Below are 22,372 nucleotides of genomic sequence, written 5' to 3' on the forward strand. Positions count from 1 at the left end.
CTTGAGCTAGTCTGTGGATATCGCGTCATTTAGTATTTTGCCGTACGAACTTGAGCATGAATATAATATTTTCAGCTATCTTTTTCCTCTGTGATCAAAAATGCACGTGTAGCATGTTCACAAGTCACAATTTGAGGATGATAAATTACCGATATACTTTTATGCGACTTTAAAAACTCCTTTGGGCACTCCAATGAGATAAATTTGTGGCTCTCATGAGAGCCAAAGCAGTCGTTTAATAATGGAATCTTATATATTATTCAATAGTTTCCCTAAAAAAGTGAGCTGAGAACCGGATGGCTGTTGGGAATAAGATACTTAGTTCAATTTTTCAACTTTGGAAGCTTGTTAATCCCTTCTTTAGAGTTAATTTTACAGTCTCTTCCGTAGAAAGCACATTGTTTCATTGCCACAATTTTAGCAATGAAATTGATTGCTCAAACTAATTTTGATTTATTTTAAATGCAAAATTCACCATTTCACTAATCATAAGTATTGTCGATTATTCTACAGCTAAATGAAAAATAAATAAAACACAACTACAGCTATATATTCACTGAATGATGCAATTAGAATTTCTAACTTATATTACATCCCCACAATGGTCTGTCAAAAATGTAAACATTGTAATTTGATTAAAAATTAATTCAACAAGTGTGTTACATGGGTGTTGTTACAATATACATGTTCATAAAAATGATAATTTTCAAAGCTAAGGACATTGTACACAGCAATAGGATGGCTGGTGACCTACCACCCCCTGCCACACGCCCTTTTGACGGCTTGTGGGGTGTTATGTAGATGCAGATTAGAGGATTGTAGTATTAACTCTCATGTCTTTCACTAAATTCATGAGTATCATAGGTAAAATAAAAATCACCCGGCGTATATTATCTTAAAGTTATGCAGTCAAAAGTATGAAATGATAAATGTACACAATGATTTGGTAAATAAGTAAACAGTAATGAGATACTCAGTTGTTTTCGTTCCGGGCCCAACTTTTGCTTCCAAAAGACACCACAGACCCCTACGCAAATACGAGTAGTGAAGCGAATCCTTGAAATACGAAAACTCCCAGAAGAGATCCGCATTGAGAGAGAATTTCAAAGGGCTTTTGAATCCTTAAAACATGTACTCCGTTTTGTTTCACTTTACCCACTGCATTCCAGTGAAAGACTCACGGCGGAAGCATTGGCGCAAAACCGTTTTCTTCCGGGCTGGTGCTGAAGCGTTTTGATGCCTTCAAGACCCACCGCGTCGTCTCCATCGTCAGTCCCTCAGTCTATCTGATAGTCAAAAAGTTGGCAAGGAATCCAATTTTTATCTGATTGTCTTGAAAATCTCATCACAGGTGTATTTATGGTTCTTCTTCTGAATGTTATATAAAATATTCATTAACTGAAAATGGGTGAAAACGTACTTATTCACCTAATTTTACGGTATGTGTTAATAAACTAATTCCCTTCCACAAGGGACCAATGTGACCTTGATATATTTATTTCCTGCGATTTGCAAAATTTTTATGTGAAATGATTTTTAAAACATTTTTTTTGTGATAAACTGAATAGAGTTTCAAAATAATTAAAAGAGCAAGGTTGGAAATCACGGACGGAGTGAAAGTTGAATTACACATTACATCTCTTGCATAAATTGGACGGATGTCTCTTTACCGACGATGTTAAATAGGTGTTATTAGCCCCAGTGCCCTGCGGAAGGAGAGATCATGCAAATATAATTAGAGAGATCAAGTGTAGAACAGATAGATTTAAGATTTCATTTTTTCCAAAAACGACAATAGGTCAGAATGACGTCCATCGTTGTCTGACGTTGACCGCCCTAGGAGGGAAAAATATATTGGATCAAAAGTAGTCTGATATGTAATCACACCCTGGCGGTGGCTTATAGGGTACATCGTATGTCCTAAAAATTAGTGGAATAAATCTGGGGAAAACATACTCGTATATCGCATTTCAAAGTACAAATTGCTAAAATTCTTCTTTAAAACAACCTTATTTATCGATACACCAATGCCAGCGCCACCTCCATCAGTTCTGGTATACTTTAAGCAAAGCATCAACATGACCATCGTTCAGGCACTTCGTCACGGCCATTTTGTCATAATCCAGTGGCCCAAATGGGTACTTAAAGGGGTTATACATGGGTTGTACTCAAAGATCCTTTTGTCGTTACCAGCAACCACTTATTCTAAAGAATTCGGGCCACTTTCACCGCGGTCCAAGAGGTCCAAGGTAAGGTTGTCACACAAGCAGTCTACTAACAATACCTTGGGGACCATATTGGCCTTTCTCGTGGCTAAATCTCCATTAAAAATGCAATTCATTGTGGTTTTCTGAATATTGCACTCTTCTTCTAGCATCCTGACAATTGGGGGTGAATCAGAGTTGAGCATTTGCCTCACTTTTTGCACATTGTCATCACACTACGTTGTTAATGGATATCTAGGGCATTCCTTACCATCAACTTCCTCGTTACCCTCCCAGAACTCCATGTGCCAAGCAGAAAACCATCACTTGGGAGATTACTCTATCTCCATAAGTTTCCCTAGCCATGGTCATGGTCTCCAAATCCAATTTTCCAAGCTTAATGCACAATTTGATCGCATATAGTAATTGCTCCACTGAAAGTGACATCGTGAATTTGTGAGGTGGCCATCGAACAAGGGTCCTGTCTAGCAGCAATCCGCACCCTGTAAATACCCACAATTGACTGGCGTGGATCGCGTTGCTTTACCAATATCTTCCATTATCATTTTCACCACATATGACCCCACTTCAGCCTGCTGCATTGCTGGAAAAAAATCATTCTAATTATTTTTGGGACTGACCCCGTGCGTAGTATGCATGCACATACGGTGGGAAAACCCCAGATATTAAACGCATTGGGACTACGCTCCACTCAATATGGAGAATATCCCACTATTGGACGTCCAACTATCAGATGCCTGTTTCTCAAAAGCACAACTTAATTCATCATTTCCTCTCATTGAAAGTTTTCAATGAGAGGAAATGATGAATTAAGTTGTGCTTTTCATTGAGTTGTGCTGTAAAGTTTCAAAATCTCCTGTTGTGGAACCAAAGAGTAACTAGTGTTTTTACAGATAAATTACCAATTGAAATTTTTATGTGAATGATCTATTTTGTTTTAAAGTTACCTTCAGCTTTAAGAAATGGACCGAGGAGTTCGTGATGGCTTTTGAAGGGTAGAAGACCAGACGTGCGCGAAAAAGTCGATTGTTGCTAGCGGCGCTCCGTTGCCTAGTTACCCGTCGCCTTTGTTCTTCCATATTGTCTTGGCCACCTCGTTGCCCTATATAATCTGGGCGCCCCCAACTCTTTGCAAACATTCGACGCCCCTTGAAGAGACTGGAAAGGGGGTTCAATGGACCCCTAACCCCCCCCTTTTGCTACGCTTGCGCCTGGAAATTGTTCACTTTAGCCTGAAAAAACTAACTGCCAAAGCATGAAATTTTGAAGTTAAATCTGAAGAAGAGATAAAGCTGAACCATGCTTCTTTTATATTCCCTAGACCTATGCGAATTGTGTTATTTTCTCTGAGAAACAGCCTCAAATTGGTAGAAATAGACGGCACAAGAAATAGACCCACTTTCAGGAACTGAATTTGCGGTGTCAAAAATAAGGTAGGGTTTATTATTAGTACGAAGTTAGCTCCAAACTAAAACCAGAATAACTTTTTAAACTTTTTCCTTCCCGCATCTCCTAGGTTTTTTCTGAATATTTTACGAAGTGCAAAACTACATAAAAGCTTTAAATGATACAACTTCGCTTCTCTGTGAAGTCCCCTAGACGTGCGATGATGATGCCTTGGGATTTTACTCTGGAAGTATTTTTCCTTTCCATAAATTGCTATTTCTTTACTGACTTTAATAATTTACCCCTTGTACGCTTGGCAACTCAAGTGGTATGATTGCCATTAACACATAGCTAAAATGGTATAAGTGTTTTGACGCTTCTTTGAACGTGGTTCCTCCATTGACTAACCTTTTCTCATATGCCAATCAATACTCATTTCATCAAACGAACCCGTGGTCTTCCCATAAATTCCTCCTTGTTCGATTTATGTCATCCACAATATTATTCAGAAAACCAACCTGGCTGAAAATTTTGAGTGTGATTTTTATTCTTTTCAGTTTGTTTTCTTTCTCTTCGCTAAACCCATTCGTTTGTTATTCAATCGATTCGTCTATTCGATCTTCATATCTTGTAGCATTAACATTTCATTGCTTCCAACCTTCTTCTACAGTAATTGTCACGTTGCACGTTTTCAAAAATGTACCCATTTCGAATATCCATCTCCACGTGTCTAAAAGCAAGAGACCAAAAAAATTCCTAAAATCTCATTGAATCATTTTTTACTCAACTGATAGACCGCGGTGATTCGCAATTTTCTGGTTTTTCAGAATTGGCAAATACTAATAATAACACGGTGAACATCCAATCATATCTGCAAATAAATCAAATCAGATTCGTCTATCAAAAGAAGAAGGAAAAAAAATATATATCATGATCGGGCGCCTCTGCCTTAGTCGTCACCCGTCCGCTCCCTTCCCTTGCCGCCGATTGAGTCGATCCGAAAGTGTCCACCTCCCGGTTCCCTCACGAGTCCTCCCTTCCCCCGGGGAGAAATTTCAAGGATCCCCTCCCCGCCCCCACCCCTCTCCTCGCCGAAATTAATCAGATGGGGAATCCACATACGGCAGATGTAATCCGAAGTTTTAAGTTTGTTGATTGATGTCGAGTGGGGAAAGGGAAAAGAAATGGGGAGAGAGGGGGGGTTGGGAAAAGAGAGGGGACTCAATATTCTCGGAAATAAATATTTGAAAAAGAGGAAGAGACTGCTGCCATTCCGTCTCGTGTCCTCCTCCCTAAGTACCCTCCTCCCCCGACCTCTCGTTATCCAACCCTCTCCATTTCCCCTTCCTCTGACCTCCCCCTCCCCATCTCATGAGTATAGGATACCCCCATTTCCCTCCGTAGGGGGATCCCTTACCCCTACTTTACCGCCGTTCCCCCCGGCTGTGCGTTACCTCCCTGCACCATGCAACCATTCTCACCTATCCCGCCTCTCCGAGGGATGATACTCCCCTGGGTGCCGACTATACGGATGGGCAAGATATACGACATATTTATTGGCACCGGTATTTTTATTTTACTGCAGTCCCTCAGGCAAGCAAGTATTTAAAATCTGTACTACCAAAGGTATAGAGAGAGACAGTAAATGCGAGTATTACGCTATAACATCTAGCCGCTCAAGTCTAGTGAGACTGTTTGAGCCGTTGCTTCGTGGGTTTTTTTTCATTTTAGACACCAAATGAAAACACCGTAATTCAAAAAGTTAATTTTTATTTTCCAACTTCCACGGCCATGATTGCACCGTTCTGTGGCATAATCTGCGAGGCATTAACTAATGACGTCAGTCAAAACAGTGGTGAACTGGGAATAATCTTTTGGTCAGCACGAATTAAGCAGTACTTAGGTCGTATAAGTACCTATTGTTGTGATGCTATGGAAGGAGTAGAAATTTCGTTAGTCGTACATCTGCAATTTTCAATAAATATCTACGAAACTTCGAACGAACAGAAATGATTGTTAAGTGCTATTATTTTTACGGCAGTGCCAAGTCGGAACTGTTGACGATTTTATATGTTCATCCGTATTATAACTTTACTGGATCACATCTTGTCCGTCACTCATAAAACGTATTTGCCTTCCCGATTTTGCCCGCACACCACTATCACCAAGCCTAAGTAATCGGAGTCATTTTCCTATTCATAATAGCGTGCTCTTCAGATACGTATTTCGATTGAAACTCGTAATTAGTCCTGTGCTCACTGAATTCCTAAAGGCTAAACTAATCTTTAATGCTAAGAAAGTGTGTATGGTGGACTTAAATTTTTACTGTAGTTCTTTATCCAAGGTTTGTCACGACCGTACGTAATTCATTACCCACGATAAAATAGCTTCATAAAAGACACAAAAAAAAACATGCTCATAGGCGTGTGGTAATTATTAATCTCTACTTTACCAGAATGCAACTAGGTTTACGGTGAAGTGAACTTGTCTCATTGGTAGTGGCAGCATTTAAAGGTAATTAGCCGTACATAAATCTTTATTTTCAAGGGGAATACAGGTATGTTGAAATTAATATATTGTATCCATATATATTTATCAGATAACTATTTGCGTTGGTCAATGACGAGTATAGGTGGTAAATTAAATATGATGAAATGAACTAATTTTACCTCATTACTATTCGCATAATGAGCCGTGGGAATATATGAGCGCTAAATATAGCATCTCAGATTTAATTTGATATTTATTAAAATGTCTGGAAGCGAATTAAATAAATTTTTTTTAAATGTTTTCTTTCTTCGGAACTTGTTTTGTAGGGTATGTCAGTTTGAAAAATAGCCTTTTTATGACATTTTATCATACGGATATATATTCTAAAGTTTAAAAAATAAAATTCGATTTAAAATTACGGTCATCCTTGAAATTATTGCGCGCAGGCATCTTACCAGCTAGGCTCATCATATTTATTTACTTTTATATCATCTATTTCATCTCCGGTGGCGTTGGGGTAACGTCCTTGTCTGCCAACCCAGAGGTCGTGGGTTAGAATCCTGCCTAGGTGGGTTTTTCTTCACCTAGACATGGGAGTTTGCTATTCCTTTAATGTATGTTTAGGGGTTAGAAGGGACTATAAAGTCTCCATCTCACCCTAATTAAGCCGTTAAATAGATAAATAACTCATTAGAGTCAGAGTGATCATGGCTCGAACACCCTGACCTTGTCGCCAAAGTTTTCAATCAATGAATGAGCTGAGGGTCCAGGCTAAAAATAGGAGTAACAAACGTGTAACTCGACATCTGCAGCTTTATCTAAGCTGTGTAAGTTTTTAGGTGCGAGATCTCTGGACACACCCGGCATAATCACGATAGAAACTGCATCATGCCTTCGCCTTCTCTAATGGAGGAATTACGGAAGGGTGCAGTACGAGATCGGTCAATCCTCAACTATCGAACCTACCTTAAGGTTACTGCTATGATAGTAGATATTAATTGGCGTTCTCCTAGGTATACCCCCCCATTTGACTTTTGCTTAAACGGTTTTACTTATCCAGCCATCGTGTTTTTTTCTTGTGTTTGAAAATTTATCAGTAGTTCTTCACGGATTTCAAAATAGGGGAAATTTGTATTGAAAATTAAAAATAAACAAGTAAAATTAAAGAGGCACATTACTTGCATTGTTTAATCCATTAGACGTTACCACGGTTAACTAGAGTTTAGATGAGATTCCAATCGAAAAACTAATGTATTTTTGGCAAAGTTGGGAAGTAGATTAAAATATATTAGCTTTGAAAACATTCGAAGTTTATCACGATTTGGGAAAAAAATTCCCAGAAGAAGATAGTGTGCCAGGGGCGACATGAAAACTAAGGCCCTCTTGTAGATATCTAAGAAAACTAGCCAAATGTTGAATTCTAGAATGGTTAAGCGTCTTGAGTTTACATTCCAGACCATGAAATAACTACAGGACTACAATAACTACCTGTAAATCACCCACAATAAATGTTTTATCGATAAATTGGAGGATTTTGGGTTAAAAATATGAGAACTAATCCAATGATAATATAATATGATTCGATGATAATAATAACCCTGCACTAAATTTTCTATCGCATAATCATCGATTATGAAACCAAAGTCAAACACAGCAACAGTGTTCGGCAGAATGATCTTGTTTTCAACATTATTTTAATTTTAAGGACACTCCCTAGAAATAAAATAATTATATCCAAAAACTGCATCAATATATAAGTTCTTACTGCACTCAAATATGGCAGGCAATTCTTATGAGAAAATGTGTATTGAAGTTAATTTGAAAACTAAAGGCCTCTTGTAGGTGTCTAAGAGAACTATGGGGACGGACTGGCTGTTATGCCGACTCTAATGAGACCTTTTCTTCTCACACACGACCATTAAAAGGTCCCCACTCTATTGCTGAGATTCATGTTTCAAAGACGACGGGGCATTAAATTAGCACTCACAGAGACTCATTTCACAAAGTCGGCAAGGTTTTGTGACGCCTATTCATGCATTCAGCCATTAAGCTTATATAGCTGTGTAAAGAGGCATGAAGTTATCTACCGGTGGAAGTCACCCCCCCCCCTTCCAAAAAAAGACAATTAGCAGGCTGAAAGTAACCCATGACATGAAAATGTTTGGATACACCCGCTCCATCACGTGCTATCCTCTCTCTCTCTGAAAATCACCCACTTGTGCTTGGATGTTGACAGACTATCGAAGTTGAAATGATTGCATGGAATAATACCCGCAAACGACGGCGTCTGAGTCCGCGGTAGGGACAAGAGTAGGCAAATTGAGGCTCTTTTGCTCTTCGGGTGTTTGTACTTTGTTCACATTATAAATTCATCTACACAAGGGATATTGCCACATTGGTAATATCCTAATGGAGAGAATGTCATTCTCCTTTAAACAAGGGCATCCAGGATTCAACGGCGAACCGATAACCATAGGGCGAACTCCACCGCAGCCTCCTTCCTGAGAAGTCATTGTCGTGGGAGCGATGAAAAATAAACCAAAAAAGCCGAACAAATTTAATAAAAAAATGTCATCGGATATTTTTCAATCATTAAAAAAGTAGTCATTCTGGAATTTTAAAGTTTTTTTTTCGAAATAAAGGTAAAATACAACGGTAGATAGTCATACGTAAGTGTTAGATTAGGTGAGGTGATGTGCGTACGCAAAGCTCTTGGTGAGTCTAGGACGAGTTACGTCTAAAGTGGAATACCAACCAGCTGAGAAATAAAAACAGGAAGTCAGATTTTTTGATAAAAAATAATCACCTTAATATCTCAACTAAGGGTCAAATCAGAGATAAATGCTCTCTTTCATCCTCACGTGATTAGCACGGCCGACTTTTTTATTCTCGCATTATTTTTTTGCGTGAACCCTATGCGCCAAAACATTTATGTAACGTACTTCCAGTTCTTCTTCACTTTCTCAACAACAAACAGTCACTCTTTCCTCTCTTTATTTCTTTCAGGCACGCACATGCACACACACGAACGCAATCATGGTGGAAAATGAAAACTGGATGCATTATGGTCCTTCGTGAGGCGGAATCGATACTTGGCAACCGCCTGTCAGCACCGTTGCTTTACATGGTGAGGTGGGGGAGAGGGGATGCTGATATTTGAGAGGAGGCAGAGAAGGGCGGGCGGGAGAAGGGAGGGAGGGGAACGTAATGGAGCGAGAGCGGGGAGAATCGGGGATAGGGAAAGAGGAAGGACGAGGAGGGAATAGGACGAAAGCGGCGGATGAACGGGGAGCGGTCTGTGATTGGAAGGTGGGGAAATCAGCTTGAAATTGAAAAATTCAAAGCAAGTTGAATGTTTTTCGCTCTTCCTACGATTTTTTTTAAGGTATAAGGCATGTTTCAGGGAACGTGATTGCCAAATGGAATGAAAAACCTGAATGAATATAGAAATACGTTCACCCAATAAGAACGGAACGATATTAATCCAAAAAGTCAACGGAATAAATTGACTCGAGCGATATTTTTGCGAGACGACCGGAAGAGGAATGAAACGTAATTTGAGAATATTTCCATAGGATTATCAATAAAGATTATGTGGCAGGGTCAAAAGATATTTTTTAAATTAATTCCAACCCTACCGACCACCAATAAAAGCAGGCTCATCCTGTGATAGCCCTTACACTAGCGTCCTCTCATTTTTCTTGTGATAGTATGAGACTCTTTAAGGATTTACAATTCGGTTTTTGACTTTTGATTAAAATGCGGTTTGATACCCAAGTTAAGCACCTGGAAGGAAAGCACATCAAGCAAACGCGGCGCGGTCCTTATGCATTCAAGAGACCTGCCGACTGCGATGCGGGTTACCTTACTCGAGGGCACCGATGTGTAAACAAGGGTACTTAAAATGGCCTTTGACTATGGACACGATGGAGTCACGAACTTAGTTTGGTCGCCTCCGTCCAAGTTGCATTCCAATGCATTTTGAAATCAGGCCAGCGAAAGCAGGGGACTATTTTTTGTGGTCATTTAACGTTTAGTAGCACATGGTGTACGACATTGAATGTAAAAAAAATACAGGAGTGGGTAAGGTGGGTTAATCAGAAGAGAGGGAGACATAGAGACGTTTTGGAGGAAGATGAACGAAGTTCGTGGAAGAATTCGGGTGACTATGAAATGTGAGATAGGGCAAAATTTAATCAGTGTCTCAGAGCTCACATTTGTATTGCTTACAAAAAATAAATTGATGTATAATGGTCCAATTCCATCGCGTAAGCGGGATGCAGTTCAGAGTTATACTTCTCTTTGATCCCGATGATTAAACCTCCATCGGACGCTATGAAACAGTAATTTCACTATAGTATAACTATGAAAACGCTGATTCCTTGCCCTTCATCATGACCTGGTTCCAAATAATTGAAAATATTTTCTTCATTGAAAATAATTCAAAGTCAATTATACATTTATGGTTCTACGGAAATAAACATGTCTTACTTTGACGCAATTTGAGCATTACCCAAGACTTATGAGCAATTAGAATGTTCCTAAATATACAATACCACTTTCGTATGTACGTTAAGTGCTAGAAAATGGGAGCGTAGAAGTAATTATTATTATTTCTTTATTTATTTATTATTTTACAATTACGTTGCAATTAGGTAATTTTCCTGGTGGCAACGGTCAAGTTTGATCAAAGAAAACTCTTACAACGAAAATTACATACATACACGCACTATAAAAACAGATAAGAGACAAAATATTTTTACATGCAATGACACTTCCACATCACATACAAAATGCCGTCCACATCACATACAAACAATATTTTAATAACTACAATGAAGTTAATTACCCAGTGGCTGCTTTAAATTTATACTTAAAACTTCTAAAAGTGGATGGAAAGCCTCGCCATAAATCTTCCCACGCTTCGTCCTTTTTAACAATTCTATATATCGCACCTAGCCTACTCCTTTTTCTTCTATTTTTCAAACTCTCCCATTTCAGTATACCTAACATTTCTGTGACACTATCTGTTCTTTTGTACCTTCCGAGTACATAGCTTGCTGCCTTTCTTTGAACTTTTTCTATCTTTTCAATATGTCCCACCTCTTATGGATCCCATCATATGGAGGAGTATTCTAGGATAGGGATAACCAGTACCTTATATGCTTTTTCTTTTGTGGCTACGCTAGTTCCCTGTTAAATTTCTCATTACCCAATGCAATATTTCAATTATGGTAATATAATGCAATTATTAGTTTCGATTCATCTATATGCATTATTCTGGCAGGGCATAGAGTAATTGATGGACTAAATAAAAATTCATAAGGGTAAGAATAGAGGATGACGTAAAAATGATATTGATTGAAGAGACCATCCACGAAAGGTTTAAGTATTGAAACAGAGATTCTCAGGCTTTGCCCGGGGATGAATAAAACAATCTTGCATGGTAAAAATTTGAATATTATCATTAGGAGTCTTTGTAACAGGAAATCATAGTTCCTTCAGGAGAAGGAGTATTCTCTTTTTTTCTTTCATTTATGATGTTGTCTCAATTGATACTCTCGTAGGTGGTGCGCTTAAAATACGAGTAAGACCATTTTATATGAAGTGACGTTAGTGAGGATTGTATTCACCGGACCATCGGAATTAAGCTAATTTTAACTACTCTATTGTATTCAATAGATAGGCATAATTATATCGCTCATTTTTTTGACAAGCTAGTCATGAAGCAGGCATTTTCCGAGGCGAATGTACAATTTTAACATTTGTACAAATTATTGGTAGCTCCATGAAAATAAAATATTCGTAACCCCTTTTGAAAGGAAAAATGAATACTGAACGGATCGTCACCTCTGTTAAATATTTTTAACCTTACAAGTTGTAAATTGATGGCAGTGAATTCAAAATAGTAAGATATTTTGAAAAAATTCTCGAGACGAGTAAATGGGAGGAAGGAAACGGAGGATATGAGAAGGGTACTGGGGGTCAATTAAAGACAGGCGAGGAAATTCGGGTTTACACAGGAGGACGGGATGGAATGGAAGACGTCCGATTATGTAGACAATATTGGGGTGGCAGCAGAGAGACTAGGGAGCCAAAGGAGACGAGGGCGCCATTGGGAGTTTCAGAGGTGGAACATAGGAAGGATGGAGGGTAGGGGAAATCCGTAAGAGCAAACGGCTTACCCTGGTGTCCCCGTATGTGTCAACTTTGCGGAAAATCAAACAAAAATAGAATTTTAAACTGGACTCGCTTTGTAAGAAGGTTTAAGGAAAGTGGACATTGGTACCTCTCTTTTATGGAAAATATTTTGATAAAGGTTCCAGTACGTTTGTCAATTTCAGCCGAGAAAATGTTTATTCCTGGTTTCGATAATGATCAGCGTTGGTCACATAGAATTTTTCATGATGAACGGAAGTGTTAGGAATATGCTCGCAAACATGGGTTGGAAATATTTACAGAACATAATTATGAACAAAATTTTGAATTTATTTTTCATTTGGAGTCGAGTGTTCGTGCCTTAAAACAATAAAGAACTGTTGTCAACATTAATGTAATAACTGTCTACTATAGAGGATAGTAATTTATATTGCTCATATATGCATATTTGCGGGAATTAACAAATTATTTAGTAATTTTAACATTATATAAATAGCAATTACTTACCAAAATATAATGTGGAAACAAAAAATATTATTAACATTATTAAATAAAATTGTTGATTCTGGTAACGATACCATTCAATTTAAATAAATCCACCAAATTCCACGGAAATGAGTTCATAATTCATATATCAATTGCATATATCCAAATAAGACAAAGGAAATAAAAGAGAAAAATATTTGAATGATAAAATAAATTAATTTATGGTATTTTCCCTTTAGCAATACACGTCACTACAACGACAAAAAAATGCTCTCCTTTCTCGATTAAATTCTCTCTCCATCCGCCGTTCCTCTCCATTAGTGCGAGTGCCCCCAGTCGTCAAATAGCACCGGGTATAGTCCATGTAGATACCGAAGAAAGAGAACCGATGGGCAGAGAAGGAAGGAAGACGTGCTCAAGATTGGACGCTAGGGAAGCGGAAAGAAGTAAATGGGGGAGGCAAGAGGAAGAAAGGGATGGAGCTGGGGGGAGGGAGGGGCGCAGGAGTGAGTGGGTGGCGTGAGGATAGCGGGCATGAGATAGCCCGCAGTCTTTTGGTTTACGAGGGTAATGAACGCTTTTCTCCCCCGAAGGGTGTGTTAATGAAGACCAATGTCCTAACGAGAGGGCCAAGGGATATGGTGGGAGAATACACGCCTGCATCTGCCAACGGCGCGGCGCACATACTCCGCCTTAATACTCTCCCACTCCCCTCGTCCGACTTCCACGTGTTTGAAACGAAATAAAGGGATCGAAATTAAGTTGTGTCATACCGGCTGGGTTTCCCTTTAGGGCCGAGCGAAATTTGCCATTGCACGCCGGTTTTACTCGTGACAGATACTACGTGGACTAAGGAGAAACGAGACTAAATACTTGAATCGCATAAACTGTAATTCGATGAGCTCCACGTGTATTGCGTCCTTTATGCATTAACAATGGTTTCAATTCAATCTAAAATTAAAGCAGGTTTTTTGTTTTCAGCATTCAAAGGTAATACTAAATTAAGTTTTTAAATTCAAATAAACGAATTCTTGCTTTTCCAGAATTGTGTTTTCTTCAGAACATATAAATTCCTGTTATTTTAAATATCAACAATCACAGCTGAAAAATATATGTCTATCAAGAAAAGTGAAGCGAAAAAGAAGCCCCACGTTCTTCTTCTAATGAGTGCAGTCCCTAGATTAGTGTTGGCGTGGAATGATATTGCTTAAGAGAGTGAGTCAATTGTGACAATTGAATTTCGCACGTATTAAAGGTGACGCCATGTAATAAATATAGTTGAAGTAAAATAGACTTCATCCCGTTTGAAAGTTAGCTAGTTCATTAATCGGGTTTTATTCGATTTAATTTTTAGATTTTTTTATCAGAGTTTATAGTTTTAGCAGGTCGTTTCCTCATTTTAATCCCCTACTCACGTCCTTTGTAAACTGTTCCATATTGATTCAGGAGCCAGGTCTTCATCCCAAATTTCCATCGGAGTAGCCCTTAGTCCTAATCCCCGATACCCTGGAGATATTATTCAGTGCTACCTTTAAAGCGATTGAAATTACAGTAATAGTCTTTAAATACTGGTGCTCTAATCTATAATCGGATACTTCAAAATTAACCTTTCAAACTCTTCTGGATATAATCCTTACAAACAAATGGGGCAACAAAGCCCAAATATATCTCACTTGCCTCTCTATCTAACACTTTCTGTAATATCCACAGGGATTCTTCCTTTTTTAATTTTATTTTCTGATTTATCCACCTCAGTTTATTATAACCCGAGACTCAAACTTTTTTCCCAGGGCACTGGCCAGATATCTTTAAAAACTCGGCCCCTTTATACTTTCCCAAAGGTCTTTAAGTTCAGCTAACAAGATTTTCCTTATGTATAATTGTAATAATAATTTCCTTACTCTCCTTCACCCTTCTTGCGTAGGGTTTACGCTGTTTGCTAGATAGGCAATTATTCCATATGCTACTCTTTCAAAACGTTTCTATTTTCACCACAAGTCCTTAGTCATATTTGTTTTGCACGTGAGTTTGTTAGAATAATTGTTATGTTCTTCTTTTAAAATCCGTGTGTATTTTTGTACGTTGTCTTCTCACATGTTTTCCTCAATTATCTTCCCGGATATGCAATAACTTCCCAGTCTTTCCGTATTTTACGATTTGAATTTGTTCTTGTTAATGGTATTTTATTATTTACAAGTTATTTTTCCACAGTTAATAGTTTATCAAGTGATTCATTGCAGTCGTTTTTGATTCCCATATTGCTTCTACATTCCATTATCGGTTTATAGTACTCAGAATTTTAAAATATCTATGCTACGATTTAAGATCACTAAATTAAGTTAAATCTCTATACCAATCGAGCAGAAGCTTCGTGAAAAGTTATTTTTAATTATCAATTGTTTATTTTATTGAAAAAATCATTTCATTTTGCTATTTTGCATCTCACAAGTACTTCACCATTTATGTGAAATCAGCTACGCTGTCTACGCTATCAGCTGATTGTCAGAGTACACTAAGCATTTATGGCTCCGTCTCGACAACAGTCGACTCAACCTGAAGCAGAAACCATTGAAATCATGTACATGTGCGACCCCAAAGAAAACTCCCAAATAATTATAATAAACTCCGCAGTAGCAAAAATAAGCGATGAAAATATATCTTGAAGTCATAACCGAAATTTGCACATAATTCTTGCTTGACGGTATGAAGTTTCCTGCATCCTACTGAAATATTATTGTCTATTGAATAAAATTAGCAAACAATTAAATAAATCAGTTTCATATTATGTAGAAAAAATTATGTCATTGTCTTTTTAGCACTTATTTTGACTTTTGTTAACTGATTTTACATTATTTGACAAATTTTTTAAGAATTTTTCCGAAGGTTTTCTAAAGCGGATGCTATTTGCTCGTTAGTTTTGTCAAGTTATAAACTTTCAAAGAAAATACGTAAAACCCCCGTAAGTTCGGAACTATTGGCATACCAATATATATAGTTGTGAAACTTTTAAATAGTGTAACAATTGATCATGGTTTTTTTTACTTATTTTTATGTCGGAAAATGAAGTCTCCAGGATTTTGAATATCTAGACAGAAATTATCAATAGCTAAATTATATTTCATATTTTTTAGGACACCTTTAATCCAACGCTCTCATTGTTCTCAGTGCGCCGAATGTTTTCCACCTTTCTTCTATGTGAAAACGACCGGACACACGAGAATACATGGGACACGTTAAAATGCATCCGCGCATTTCGGACTCGTTGGTGCATCGGGGTCAACTCCTAACTCCCGCACCTCAGAATTAATCGCCTCTCAAATTATATTATTGCTAACGCAATTATGTCCGACGACTTCCATGTCTGCTGCGTCGGGTGTGTACGGAGCGTCCCCAAGTTCCGTGACGTTTCCTACTTCGGACAACTAACAGTTAGATAATGACCTCCCAGCAGCTCTCGGTTACGTCCCTGAAGGGATCTGGAATGGGATCAGACACCCGCGAGCGTGGAGACGATGGTGCTCAGGAGGACTGTTTCCAGATTGCGACTCCCGCCATCGCCTCCTTGCACGCTGGCCGGTTGGGAACAAGTGAGCCTCATGCAACACCGAATAAGCAGTCTCGAACAATTGGACGACAATGGCGCCCACCGCAGGAGAGCACCGGAGGTCACAATGTGGCGCTTCTTTTTTTCCTCCCATCTTCGCTTTCTTCCTCCTCCCATCCTCAATGCCCCTCTGCCCATCCTCCAACCCCTTGGGGCTCATCCCTTGCCTATAGCGTCGGTCACGGCGCCGCATTTACATATCCCTTGTAGCCCTGAGCGTCTCGCAAGTTAAACGGCATTTGGTCTTCAAAAGGCGTGAGCAACGATTGCCTTCAAATTCGTCCCGGCTGGATGGGCGTGGATCATGGTTTGAGAAAATTAAGGCTTCAATTAATTCAGTTTCAACGTTTGCTTTGAGTGCAGAAACTGAATGGTAAATGCTAATGAGGAGCGCCGCCGCTGAACCATCAAGATAAGTCAGAGTAATCACACAAAGGCTGAGGTTGAGGAAGCAATTGGAGCGGAGGTAATGGACGAGATATTAACTCACTTCAGTTCGAGGGACGCTGAAGCTAAATTGAATATGAATAGATGAACGATTCCGGCTAACAAAGGAAGCGAAGTATTTCTTCGTAAATGAAGAAAACGGTTGTAGAAGAGCTAGTTTGAGAAAGCAATGAATTAGATCGGATGGATTTGCGTGTCTAATATCAGCGGAACGGATTATTCATGTTCAATATTTTTTATAAACTGCAAGACTATGTTCGGAAACTTTGATGAAGTTTTCAAAGCATCTGCATTTTATCCTGTAAGTCACCTCAAGGGGAGGTGGTACGGAGTGCTGAGTCACCAGTAAATCGGGATTATTTCGATTTAATTTTCGGATTGTTCCATTTTCATAGTTATGGCATGTGCTCCACTGCTACTTTGCAGCATTTTCGCGAAATTAATAAATTACGTTTGTTCGTTACAAATTAACACCTATATTTTGAAACAGTTTTGTACTAAATAAAATGTACAATCACTTTAAAACCTGTACTTCATGTGATGTCATAGTGCTCCGTGTGTAATATGGCACCATATCCACTTAAGATTGTCTAAAAAGTGATGCTAATTCTAAGATACGATTTTAGATCAGATATTTTAATTGCCATTGTTTTTGTCTTGTCGTCTCAGAGCTTTTCGGTCCATACCATATATATGCTGCGCTGTCCTTTTGGTAATTCACAGCGATTTTAATGCCTCCATTTAATAACTAAAATATCCTTTGATCTAATTTAAGACGATATGAGTGCAATTATTTGGAAACGATCGAATACCTAGCCATCTTTTCTAGGTGAAATAAAGAGGGCTATTAAATGCAATTGGCGATTATCTAGAAGGATCAGAAATTTCTTAGTTAGAACGAGCATGTTTGATTAATTTCAGTTTTCCATTCGAATTTGTTTCCACCAACCTATGCTATGGATCCAACTCAAATTATTCTGTCTCTCTCTCTCAAATGCTAAGCTGCTAATACTAGCTAGACAATACAGATTATACCTAGATTCTTCTTCCTTTAGCAACTAGGCAACGGAATACATAGCTTATCACTTTACATTACGGCAGATCCGATATTATGTATTAATCATATATTGTTTCTTTCAAACATTTCCTTAAATGCCCATTTGCACGTTCTCAAACGCATTAAAATACATCTGAGAGAAATTAAATAAAAATAAACATAATCAGGGGGGGATCGAGATATCCGTCTACTCAGTTTACGTAACTCGTAATCTTTTCTTTGGAACCGCAATATAACTCGTATACCAAAGAGTATGCCAGGTTTCTGATTGATTGATCGATCTGATTTCAAGGAACTGATCAAATGATTTACAAACGCGTTTGAACACGGACATTAATTCCTTCCAGAGGGAGTGTCGCAGACGATTAGGATGTTGCGGTGGCTAACGTACTGACTTCCAAACCAAAGAGCCCGGGTTTGATTCCTTGCGGCTACAGTTCTTTTTCAGCGGTATCCGTGCTTGTGGTGCTTTGTCGAGAGCATTTTGAGTGATTACGCCGTCTGTCGGATGGGACGTTTAACTGCCACTTGGCACCTCCATCCTTCCTCCTTTCCCACCCATCCCTAATAGTGCAAATGACCACAGCTGTCGGTCATCTCCTCTAAAGCTACTATTGCTAACACATGTGCGGTATTGGTTGTAATCATTGAAATTCCAACTTAATCCTGCTTTAGGACAGAGAAAATCTTCTATTTCTGTTTGCTTCGATAGAACAACTTAGAGCAAACATTATTTCACCAAAGGTTAACTAAAAAATTCTATGTGGAATTACAAAGTTTCTCTTTTCATTATGTTAAGTCGATTCCATGAAGTCACGCCCGAGACAACAAATTATATCTTAGTCTTACAAAGTTCATATTATGTCAAATGGGGAAAAATTGACATTCCTTGTAATCTGTTCATACAAATATTTTTTCTTTGATCTTATCATACTTTATAAGGTTAACCTTTAAGAACTGTGCATCTACGTTTATCAGAAAATAGCTCAAACCCTGCAACGTGATCGCTTTAATTCCTGACATTGGTCAGTATGTTTAATATTGAATGGCAACTTAAATACAGTTACGGCATTATAAATTACTTTAAGTTAAATGGAAGGTGAATAAAATTTCGTTCCTACTTAGCTAACAATGGGCACCGTCGTAGATCAATCTTAACCTACCCAGAAAATTATAGCAAATTATTGAATTAAATAATCAGAACGGAAAATATTTCCGCAACACCAGGCAAATTACGAGATTTCAAAAGTTCAAGCCATTACCCTATGCGATGTCACCGTGCGGAGGGAAAGAAAATCCTCAACAGGAGTGAATGGCAGCCAGGCACGGCAGCCATACATCCGTATCTTGCTCGGAAATAATAACAAAATGGGATGCGGGAAAAATTGATTAGATAACGAGGGGATGGAGACGACCGGAGAGTAAAGGTATAAGGGTTAGAGGGGTCTGAATGGAGTTGGTGGGAGAGGTGGGAAGGGGAAAAGAACGGAGGAGACGGAAAAGTGTGGGAAGGACTCCACAGGGGAGGAAACGTACAAGACATTAAACGAGAATGAGCGGAAGATGGCGGAGTAAGAGAGAGGAGAGGAGGAGGCTCCCTTAAGAGAAGTGGAAGAAATGTCTAAAAAAAAGTAAGAATGCAGACTTCTCCGGTTGGGTGGGTGGGTGGTGGGAGAGGAAGGAAGGGAGGGAGTGGGGGAGGAGGAAGAGGGAGGGAGAATGGGGAGAAAGGTGCGTGCAAGGTAGGAAGGAACGCGTGGCGAAGGGGAGTAGGGAAGGTGGGAGGAAGCGGCAGTGGAGGAGGGGGAGGGTAAGGGCGGAAATGTTGCGTGCTCCGCATTATTCCGACCCCGGGAGCGAGAAAGCTTCGGCGATATGGATAAAAATATCGCAGGGGTGGAGGGGAGTGGAAGGTGGGACGAATATTTCAACATGCAGTAGCGTCCCTTGTTCATGAGTCCCGGAATGAAAAAGAAGGAAAGAGAGAGGAAAAAGAAATTGCATCCTAAACGACATGCGTCATCAACCCCTGAAAGAACTTATGCAATCGGCGTCAATCAGCAAAATTGACGTCCTCTAAAGAACTACATGTATGGGAGCCATCGGAGGATTTTTTTTCTTCCGCGCTAAGCGTGGAGAGTAACAAAAAATGCTAATACATTTGTTTGTCAATGACAAACCGAGTGCATTTAAAATTTCCATCGTACACTCACCATTCTGTTTGCTCCACTCCATCACATCAATGGACGAATGAATAGTGAGCCAAACACCAGACGACTTGACAATTAGTCGAGTTTCGTTTACATCCAGGACACCATCTGCAACTACGTCTCTTTTACATCTAATAGTAATGGATCTAGGAAATCATGATTAACAAATAGTTTGCAGTATTTCCCGAGCAAGTAGTCTAACTTTAGTAGTTCACATCGCAGTTCCCACCTGTAAAGAATGGTTATTTTTTGTCGCTGCTGCATCTCAATCCATATTGGCGCACATTGAATCAACAACAAATGATGACCTCGTTTCCCTCATCGTGGCATATGATTTCTCAATAAACGAAAATGGCCTGTTTGTCCTGATAAGGATATTGAGTTGAATTTGATCAATGCACTCTCGTGAACAATTGCATAGGGTATCTTCGGACAGAAGATCCAATAAGTACGTTATGAAACCATTTCAGCTAGCTTTAGAATCACCGATGATTAATTATATTTAAGTTGTTTAGTAAAGTGTATTTCTCAATGTTTATTGCTTATTAAGAAAAAATACATACATAATTGTGATTTGAAAGCAAAAGAGATTTAAAGTGGCATCAATTAAGTTATTCCGAAATAATTTCAGTGAGGGAATATTACCACATTTTTTTTACATTTTATAATCTTGAATTGCTTACAAAAAGTTTTTCTGATTACAGTATATCTTCAAATCAAAGCATATATATGAAGTATCAATAGACATTTGATGAGTTTCGATGCATATAATGACCCATGAGATCCAAAAAAAATCTGCGTTGAGGTAATTTTTACTTTAATTTATTCCATTGCACCATTTATTTCTATCGAAGACACGTGACGGTTTTTACACACTTCAATCCAAAAGGTACTCCCACAATGTTGGACAACCTAATGATCATTCAGTCATGTAAATTTTTCAAATTAAAAAGTACTTAAAATATTTCTATACCATTGTCCTAGAAGAAAAATTGAGAGAAGTAGAATTTTGTTACAAAATGGATCATTAAAATATTAATCCCGTCGAAAAAGCTAACGGTAGGTGGTGCTCCTCTCACCCCGAGAGGAGGAGACATCGAAACCAGTCACTCTGACGCCAACGGTGACTCCGAAGCATGACAGCACTAAGGCGCGAGGGAGCGCAAAGGGAAAACCGCATTTAAGTCAAAAGGATGACACTCTAACACCTGAGAGTTGGAGCGAAGGAATGAATGAAAAAATAAAGGGGGTGAACAATGAAGGAAATCGAGAATGGCATCTCTCTGAGAAATTCATGTTTCACAGGTCCCGGTAAAGGGTAAAGGAGCAGAAGAAGAAGAGGAAGGAGGAGGATGCGCGGGGATCTCCTTCGGGTTATCAGTGAGCGGAGAATCGGGAATGAGACGACGATAGCGAGCGGCAGCGATTCGAAAGACAGGGCGTGGGAGCGTAGCTTAAGAAAAGAAGCGTCACGTCGACGGGTGGTGGAGGGTGGGAAGGAGAGTGTGGGTGCGCAGCACAAGGAATAAGAGAAGAGTGGATGAATATTTGAGACTGTCTGGAGGGAGAGCTGTAAGTGCAAGGCGCGAAAGGGACTCGGGTAGCGCGAGAGGTGAGGAAGATCGCTACGAGGGAAAAGGTGATATCGGGGAATGCATATCCCTTCAGGTTTCATCCTCGTTGGAATACCCATGCCACATCCAGCTCAGCTCATGAATTCCGACACGCTCCTATTTAAATTCCCTCAGCGTTGCGTAAAAAACGTCGGATTAGACCATCACGTCATGTATCCAAACCATGAATTATGTAGTCACAGTAGGAATTAGACATAATTTGCTGAAAGGGCAGGAATGAGGCATGTGCACAAAGAGGTTAAAGTAAGTACACTTAGAAATATAAATGTCTAGACTGTGGCCGACATAGTAATAACACAGTAATTCCATATGACGGCGTAATATTCGGCGAATGGAACATTGTCAAATTCCTGGGCTATCAATGTAAATAATGCATTATTAAATAAAATAAAATTCCGAGTTGTGACGGTTTTCACATAGGATTAGCGAATGCGATATAGTGGTACAGGGTTAAAAATGACATAGTGGAGAATAAATATGTGGATATTGGACCATTTTTTTTATTTTAAAGCGTTGTGTTTTCTTTAAATTATTTTAAATGATACATTATTTTTAAATAACTAATATTATGACTTGTATGTTCCATATTTATTGCATTACACTCAGGGAAAAATCATATAAAAAAGAAGACTAACAATTTATGAAATAATTTCTCTCCATATCAAAAGAAACCC

The sequence above is a fragment of the Hetaerina americana genome, unplaced genomic scaffold (assembly GCF_022747635.1).
Source record: "Hetaerina americana unplaced genomic scaffold, ioHetAmer1.1.p SCAF_32, whole genome shotgun sequence".
Taxonomy (NCBI): domain Eukaryota; kingdom Metazoa; phylum Arthropoda; class Insecta; order Odonata; family Calopterygidae; genus Hetaerina; species Hetaerina americana.